Raw genomic sequence first — 9,441 nt, forward strand, 5'->3', positions numbered from 1 at the left:
GTAGAATTTTATTTTTAGACCATTTGCTAGTTGTAAGCAGTGTATGTTGTGTATTTACCGGTTTTGGTTTTCCCACAAAATAAAGAAATAAAAAAATTGGTTTTTTTGCAATTAGCGTTTATGGCTCTCAATTTTATGTTCTCATAGAGGTGTATACGCTGTTCTTCATACATTAAGTTGATGAAAATCCCTTTAGCCTAGAACCTTGGGAGTCGATTCATTGAAATAAATATTTATTTTTATATTTTGTTTTTCCTCAGGTCTGTGGGCATGCCGGGTGGGTACATACGGCTTGAATCTTTTGAATTAAATGTCTATAGAAGAATCAAATGCTCTTGTATATATGCCGATATGCTTAAATGCAAAAATTGGGTGTACCTAGGGGAAGGACCAAAACGTTCTGTTTTTCTTTGCCTTGGGCTTTTGTAATTCCTAGATATAGTCGCGAGGCGCGAGTTTCACTTTCATGGTCGTGTTAAATATTCACATAAACAGAGCATGCTCCAAATAGGTTTTAAATCAAGCTCGCTCCAAATAGGTTTTAAATCAAGTTGTGAGATGCCCCAAGAAAATCCTTTCATTTCTGATTCATTGCTTCTAAATCCTAGTCTCAGTAAATTAGCTGGTAGGCTTAGTAAGCATGGGCTTCGACTAAAACATCGGAGTCATGTTAACTGTGAAATATAGTTGAGAGAATATTTGTAATTACAAAATAATACCGGTAAGTGAAGGATGCGTCTATTTTGGTTCCAAAACAACAGTACGGATTGACTAACACGAGTGTTAGTCGCGCATTTTACACCGTTGATTTTGCAATTAATGGCTGCGATTGACTAACCTGTTGCTAACATGCTGTACGAAACACGCTGTACGAAAGGTCCGTTTTGGAGCCAGAAAAAAGACGCAGCCGTAAGTGAAGGCCCACTTGCCGGACGACTCAACGTGCTTAATGCACAACCTCATTCATTGAACCTCTGCTTCCAATGACCCGTTAAAAGAAGTGTGGAAACCTTTGTTGCTCGTAACTCTATTTTTTCTTTTGGAGGTATTTTGAAAAAAAGGTGCTGAAAATAAACAAAAAAATGATATATGGTTCAATAATTTTTTTTGTTCTCTATATTTTCAATTTTCTTTTTTAAATTTTAATTGTAATTATATTATTGTTAATAATTTGGTTTAAACATGCAACTTAAGACGGGTGCTTTAAAAAAACCCAGCAAAATTGAATATATCATCAGTGTGTAAATGTGGAGTAATTTTGGCAGCATAATGATGATTATAAAATTCATTGTATATTATATCTTAAGCAGTCAATAAGTAGATGAAACACAAATGTAAACCAACTAATGATTTCATAAAGCTATTTATTGTCTCAAAAGAAGTATGGTGTCTAAGCCTCCATTAAACAAATTCAAATGTTCCCTTTGGCCTTGGTCTAATAGTCTATTTTTAGAATATTTCTCTTTTTGTTTATTATAACTCGTCATATTTGATCTTAAGGGAAAAAAACTTGTCGTATTTGATCAACCAAACGTAGGAACCCATTTATGGTTGTTCTATGACATGCACCATAAACTGTCCAAATGTTCAAAATTTTAATGTAATTCTTTTAGAATCATGTTATATATCATACAATATAAGTAATTCTCATTTTATGATGCTGTAATATTATTAGACGATTTTACAATCGCTTAAAACATCTCAAATTACCCAACAAGACAAAGTATGACTCAGAGTGATGCTTCCTCACGAGGCTAAAATAATTAGTCAATATAAACATTATGATAGAAGTTTGATACACACCACTATATTCCCATTTATCGAACACCTTGTGATGCCCTCCTAAATGGCACAATATTAGCTTAAGATCAAAGAACACAAAAACACACAAGATGTTAGAGTTAGTCAATCAAAAACTAAAACAAATGAAGGCATTCCAAGAGAGATACTAAAAACACATGCTAATGAATCTAACTAAAGAAGTAAAGACAAAGAGACATCTCCAACTATCTCTTAGCATGAGATTAACTCCTTCTCCCTTGTTCCTCTCCTCTCCAAGTTCCAAAATAGTGTAGCTCTCAGCAGCTTTTTGCACTATGGATGTTTATGGAGGATTGAGATTGTAGAATAGCTCTAAACATGAAATGAAAAGCTATTTTAATGCTAAAATGATGTATTTTAACTAAAAAGACAAGATTTAGTTATGCTATGCTAAAATGCTCTCTAAAATGGCTATAGTCTAAATGCATACAAGTTTTCAGGATCTGGATTATGAAGGAATGGGCTCTATTTATAGGAAAAATGGAGCAATGGATGGCCAGGATTGAAAGGTTTAATCAAGGGTCAAGCTTGAAAGTTGGGGATCCATGTGCACAATTGACACCAATAAAATAGTGACAAGTGTCAACACAGGATTGAGTTGAGAGAAGAGGTTGGAGGCATTAAAGGCCTGAGAAGACCTCATGGTTATCTAAAGGCTAAGGGTCAAGCCTAAGTTAGGCTTACCTACTGGATTAAGAGTTAATCCAAGGATAAACCTTTGTGCAAATGATTAAGAGATAATCCTGGTCAAAGCATTAATGACCTGATGAGACCCTTGGGTTGGGTAGAGGTTGAGTCAAAACAAATGTTTTAACCATGTGGGAGAGTTTGAGTTAACCATTAATGGTTATTGAAGACTTTGGGGGATTAAGTGGTTGAAAGTTGGAAGCCTTTAATGGTTTTCAAAGACTTTGGGGTTTTTGGTGGTTGAAGGTTGAAAACCTTCAATGGTTATCCAAGACTTTGGGCCATTTGAGAAGTGACTCCATTTTGCTTAGGAATGTGACAATATTTAGGGGATGGATTAGGTTAATTAGGAAGGGGTTAGAAGAATCTAGAAGGGGATTAGATTTTGCAAGTGGATTTGGTGGGTGAGGGAAAATAGGATTTTATTTAAAATAAAAATTCATTTATTTCAATAAATGTGTGCAAGTTGCATTTGTAGGAAAATGCAAGTGGGGTGGGGATAATGATTTAAATAAATGTTAATTTATTTAAAAGAGGGAAAGGGGGATTTTAATTAAATAAATTGATTTTATTTATTTAATTGATTTGAATTGGATTTAATGAATTAATTAAAATAAATTGAATAATTTATTTAATTAATAGAAGAATGTTTGGGGATGAATTAATTAAATATTAATTTAATTAATTGGTGGCTAGTGGATTTTTAATCAAATAAATACGAAATATTTATTTAATTAAAATGGACAGATTTGTGTGACTACATTTGCCCCTCTTTGAGACGATGCGGTTTATCGCGTCGTTTCAAAGAAAGAAAAATAGGTGTGGAGAAATGCCCCATAAATGTAAATTTAATGGGTGGTATGCCCCCTCGAGAGATGGGCCGAAAAATTTCGAAAAATCGGGCGATCTCTCGAAAAAGAATGAAAATTGGCGAGGTGATAGAAAAGAATAAGTTAGCAACGTGGGTGAAAAATAGAAGAAAACGGGGATAAAATGGAGAAACATCAAGCCAGTGAGTACCCTTAGGTCATGCAGGAGATACAGTGACAATGTGGTGGTTGTTCTTTCGAGTGATGCTATACAAGTGATCAAAATTGGTTTGAACAATCTGGTGCAATCGGTTTAATTGCCCCGGTCAAGTCAAAGCATGACAGTTGATGCCAGTTGTTTGCTTGGACAAGATAAAGTCTGAGTAAGTGAAGCAAAGTGACCTGATGTGACTTAGGCAATTGATGCAATTGCCCGATGAAGTCAAGGTATATGAAGCAAAATACTCGTTGAGACGTAGACAATTGATGTAATTGTCTGATGTGATTGTGTTTGATTGGTTGATCAATTGATGGTATGTGCGGGTGATGGATGGTTGTGGGGAATCATGGCAGCCCCGTTGAGACTAGGTCATTATGATAAATGCCTGATGTAGTCTATGATTACCATGATCGATTACCTATTGAGACCCGAAGATACTTGATCAGAGTATCTGTTGATAGTCTAGGTGTGTGGGAGTCGATGTATCTGTGTAGACAGAGTAACTGGCTTGGCTTATTGGATGACTGAGGATGGGAAACACAATCCCTCCTATTTAGAGATGGATGGTGATGAACGTGGCTTGATTGGGTTGATTGAGAAACGATGTAGGGTATGTGATGCTGATTATCGAGATGGGGAGGGTGAGGGGGGGGGGGGGGGGGTTCGATGTTAGATAGAAGAAAGGGAAAACCTATGACTCATTCCTATGGAAGAAGAGGAAAATAGAGTATGCATTATTATGACTATGTATGCATGATATGTAGCTATTATGAGTGTATGGATGGGTGGAATGCAACGAAATGCAATATATACAGATGAGATGAGATGACGATCCATAGTGCTCTATTTTCATCATTGAGCTTTAAAATGTTGGAAGAGAATACAAGCATCTTGACATAATGATTCAAGATGACCTGAGTATTCCTTTCATGGATTTTTATATAGCAAGTTAATACAAGCGACTTGATATAATGGATCAAGTTGACCAGAGTATTGCTTGCGGAACAGATAAGGATTATCTCCTTTCGTGCATGACTTGGATCGTCCTCCTTGATCTTAGGCTTGATCAGATCCTGAGACAAGTACATACCGTACTAAAAAATAAAACCTTTATCCAATTTGGAGGAAGAGGAATCAAAGGATGAGCATTGTACCTGCAACCAAATAATATATACATAAAGAATAAAGAATATGGATCCTTGGTAATGGTTCATGCCCATATGGTTGAGGTATACGCTGTAGTCAGCAAGCCGTAATGATCTATGACTGCATTTTGCATAAGATCACGTAGCTTGGTGAACTTCCCACGTAGACACCATTAGTACATGCCCCAGAACTTCATCGGAAATAATGCGCAAACGATACAAAACCATGTTGAAAGATCCTGATACTGATAAACAAACGATTGTACTCACAAATCAACCAAGCATTTGATAGCTTAACATAATTTTCTTGTCAAAGAAAACGTCACTTTCGTCTTTGTTTTGGTAAGGAAGGATGCATCCTTGTTTAAAGACAGGTTTGGATTTGTTGATGTCGATTGTGTTGGGTTGATTGGTAAGTGGTCATTTGTGTGAGTATTTGTCAATGCTTGTTTTGGTATTTGCATGGATGAATATGTACAATGTGTTGCCATGTTTTTGTGTGATTTTTGATGGGTTTTCTGATGTTTTTTGGATTTTGTGAAACAATTTTGAATGTTTTTGGTATTTTGAGAGTCATTTTTGAATGTTTTTGATATTTTGAGAGTCATTTTTGAATGTTTTTGATATTTTCTGAAGATTGCCTAAATGAAGAGCGTAATGATACATAAGACAATGTAGAATCCACTTCCATTACTAGGGTAAGGGTATTGCCCCCAGTTTGTAGACCTGACTATGAAAAGGTGGGATGCTAGATGCATGGAGTACTTTCTTAATTGCAGATCAAATAACAAGCCATGGTTGAGATGGATGGATGTATATGTGCATTAATGTGATCGCAACGAGCCTGAAAGATACTGGAGCTATTGCCTTTACGAGTGGTGCCTGTCTGCCAGGTTTTCACCATCGCACTTACCCAAGGTGCCACCGGAGTGTTTGTTCACCGTTTGGATGCATGATTTTTCTTTACTTTTTTTGAATGTTTTTGTATTTTCTTCAGGACATTTTCTGAATGTTTTTGATATTTTCTTGATATGCAGTGGAGCCTGATGCTCTATACACCTTAGGTATAAAACCTTTTGAGGTGCATGCTATTGATTGGATCTGTAAGTGGTTCTCCTTCTGAAGTAGCTAACTGATATGCCCCGGACCCGAATACAGCAGTGACAACATATGGGCCGAGCCAATTTGATTCAAACTTGCCTTGATGTTCTCTATTTGGTTGGTTGCGAGGATTTTCGCGAAGAACAAGATCACCTACCTCAAATGTACGAGATCTAACTCGGTGATTGTAGCTTCTACTCATGCGCTGCTGATAAGCTTTGAGGTGATTGTATGCAGCTTGTCGCTTCTCATCTAGTAACTCTAAGTCCTGAAGACGGGATACTCTGTATGCTTCATCATCGATGAGATTATGCAAGGAAACTCGTAATGATGGTATCTCAACCTCAATAGGTAAGATAGCTTCTGCACCATAGACCAATGAATAAGGAGTTGCACCTGTAGGGGTCCGAATGCTAGTTCGATATGCCCATAGCGCTGGATTCAATTGAACATGCCAATCACGACCGGCATCATTGACTGTCTTCTTTAGGATCCTCAATATGTTTTTATTGGATGCTTCGGCCTGACCATTGCCTTGTGGGTAATAGGGGGTGGAAAAGCGGTGTTGGATATGAAATTTCTCACAAAGTTCACGGACATCCTGATTTTTGAAAGGAAGACCGTTATCTGTGACGATGGACATGGGTACACCATACCGACAGATGATGTAGTTGAGGATGAATGAGGCGATCTGCTTGCCGGTGACTTGGGTAAGTGGGACAGCTTCGATCCACTTTGTGAAATATTCGGTGGCGGTAATAATGAATTTATGGCCATTGGATGAAGATGGATGAATTTTACCCACAAGGTCAAGGCCCCATTGACAGAAAGGCCATGGTGTTGTGATTGGTTGCAGTTCCTGGGCCGGTGCATGTATCAGGTCGCCGTGAACTTGACATTTCTTGCATTTCCTGACAAAGTAGTAGGAATCCTTTTCCATAGAGGGCCAATAGTATCCAGCTCGCATGATCTTCTTGGCTAGTGATGGACCACTTGAGTGAGTCCCGCAAATTCCTTCATGTACCTCTTCCAAAGCCTTTGTTATCTCATCTTGTTCCAGACATCGAAGGAGAGTACCATCAAGACTACGTCGGTATAGGGTTTCGGCAATAATGGTATATCGAGCAGTTTGGCGAATGAAGGTTTTACGTTGGTTATTTGATTGGTTGGGAGGAAGGGTGTGATCGCGGAGATAGGTGTAGAACTCACCGTACCATGGGGATTCGGAACCGACAAGGCGACATATCATCTCGGATTCGGGGATATCATAAGCGGGGATCCAAAGTTGTTCTACCAAGAACTCGTAGTGTGTTGAATTCTGTGGAAGATCTAGTAGAGATGCGATGGTAGCCATAGCGTCAGCAGCTCGATTCTGATCTCTTGGTATCTGCTCAAAAGTGATAGTAGTAAATGATGTCTTTAGATTGTCCACCATTTGCTTGTATGGCATGAGTTTATCATCTTTGGTCTGATACTCATCTGTTGCTTGTCGAATGACTAGTTGGGAGTCGCCATATACTTGTAGTTCTTGTAATTTCCATTGTATGGCTAATCTGAGTCCTGTGATCAAGGCCTCATACTCTGCTATGTTGTTTGTGCATGGAAATGTGAGCCTGTAAGACTTCGGGATGCTATCACCTTGAGGTGTGATAAACAAAATGCCTGCCCCCGAGCCGTGCCTAGTGTATGAACCATCAAAATATAGCTTCCATGGTTGTGCTGTTGTAATCATGAATATCTCTTCATCTGGAAAATTGGAAATGAGAGGATGATCACCTATGAGAGGTGCATCGGCCAACTGATTTGCAATGACCTGCCCTTTGATAGCTTTACGGTCCACATACTCAATGTCAAATTCACTTAGAATCATCACCCATTTGGCCAAGCGACCTGTCAATGCTGCTTTGCTGAGTAAATACTTGAGTGGATCAATCTTTGCAATGAGTTGTACCTTGTGTGTTAACAGATAGTGCCTCAGTTTAGTGGCTGCCAAGATTACTGCTAGGCAAGCTCGCTCAATAGGTGTGTAATTGAGTTCATAGCCCACCAGTGTGCGAGAGATGTAGTATACAGCACACTCTTTACCTTCTGCATTATGTTGTGCTAGTAGTACACCCAATGCTGTACTTGTTGCTGAGATATAGAGCAATAATGGTCTACTTGGATCTGGTGGCATCAGCAATGGTGGATTCATGAGATAGTCTTTAAGCGCCTGAAATGCTTGCTGGCATCTGTCATCCCACTGAAAGCGGATGTTCTTGTGTAGCAGGTGTGTGAATGGGTGACACTTATCAGCCAATTGTGCAATGAATCTGCGGATAGATTGAAGCCGTCCTTGTAGTGTTCTTAGCTGACTGATATTCTTTGGAGGTGGCATGTCCATGATTGCCTTAACCTTTGCTGGATCGACCTCAATACCTTTGCTTGAGACAATGTATCCTAGAAGCTTCCCGGAGGTCACTCCAAAGACACATTTCTTTGGGTTGAGTCGAACACGATATTGTTCCAGTCTATCAAAGATTTGATCTAAGATATGGAGATGTCCTTCTCTTGTAAGTGATTTTGCTAGTAAGTCATCCACATAGTCTTCCATCATGGTATGCATCATGTCATGGAAGATGGTGGTCATTGCTCTTTGATAGGTCGCTCCTGCATTCTTTAGACCAAAAGGCATTACATTCCAGCAGTATGTGCCCCATGGACATGTGAAGGCTGTCTTATGTTGATCTTCTGGTGCGATCTTTATTTGATTGTATCTTGAAAAGCCATCCATGAGTGAAAGCATGGCATGTCCTGCTGTTAGATCCACTATGATGTCGATATTTGGTAAGGGGAAGTCATCCTTAGGACAGGCCTTATTTAGATCTCTGAAGTCAGTACAAATGCGGATGCCCCCTTTTGGTTTGCCAACTGGTACGATGTTGGAGATCCATTCTGCATAATCAATTGGTCTAATGAAACCAACATCTAGGAGTTTCTTGAGTTCTGTTTTGACTAGCACTGCAATCTGGGGATGCATCTTACGAAGCTTCTGCTTGACAGGTTTGGCTCCTTCTGCTACTGTGAGATGATGCATGACTAAATCAGGATCAAGCCCAGGCATGTCTGCATATGACCATGCAAAGTTGATCTGACGCTGTTGGAAGAACTCTATAAATTGAGGCTGTTCCTCTGGAGTGAGAAGAGATGCCAGATGTATGATATGAGGGTTTTCAGGAGTCCCCACATTGTATTCTTTAGTCTCCTCAATGAGAATCGTCGATCGTTCCTGTTGTGTACTAGCAGGGAGAATGTCAAACCCTTCATCCTCAAGTGCCTCAGAGAGGTTTTCACCGTTGGATACGCTCTTTCTTTTTACTTTTGTCGGATCAAACAGTGCCACAGTGTGGTTTTCACTGGAAGATCCATGTTTTATTGTTATATTTTTGCAGCTGAAGGGTTTGGCATCCGCCCCGAAGTATGCTGTGCTATTAAGTTCAATGGCGAATCCAGCTTTGTGATCCCCGCTTGGTAGATTATCCCTTAATTCCAAAAAGTCAATGATAGCCTCATCGTTTTGGAAGAGGTCAAGACATGGGGGATTTGGTTGGTTCCATTCGATGAGTTCAGGGTGGATAATGGGCATTACTTCATCGATTAGATTGAGTTCGTTAGAGGT

The sequence above is a fragment of the Cryptomeria japonica genome, chromosome 5 (genome assembly GCF_030272615.1).
Source record: "Cryptomeria japonica chromosome 5, Sugi_1.0, whole genome shotgun sequence".
NCBI classification, from domain to species: Eukaryota; Viridiplantae; Streptophyta; class Pinopsida; order Cupressales; family Cupressaceae; genus Cryptomeria; species Cryptomeria japonica.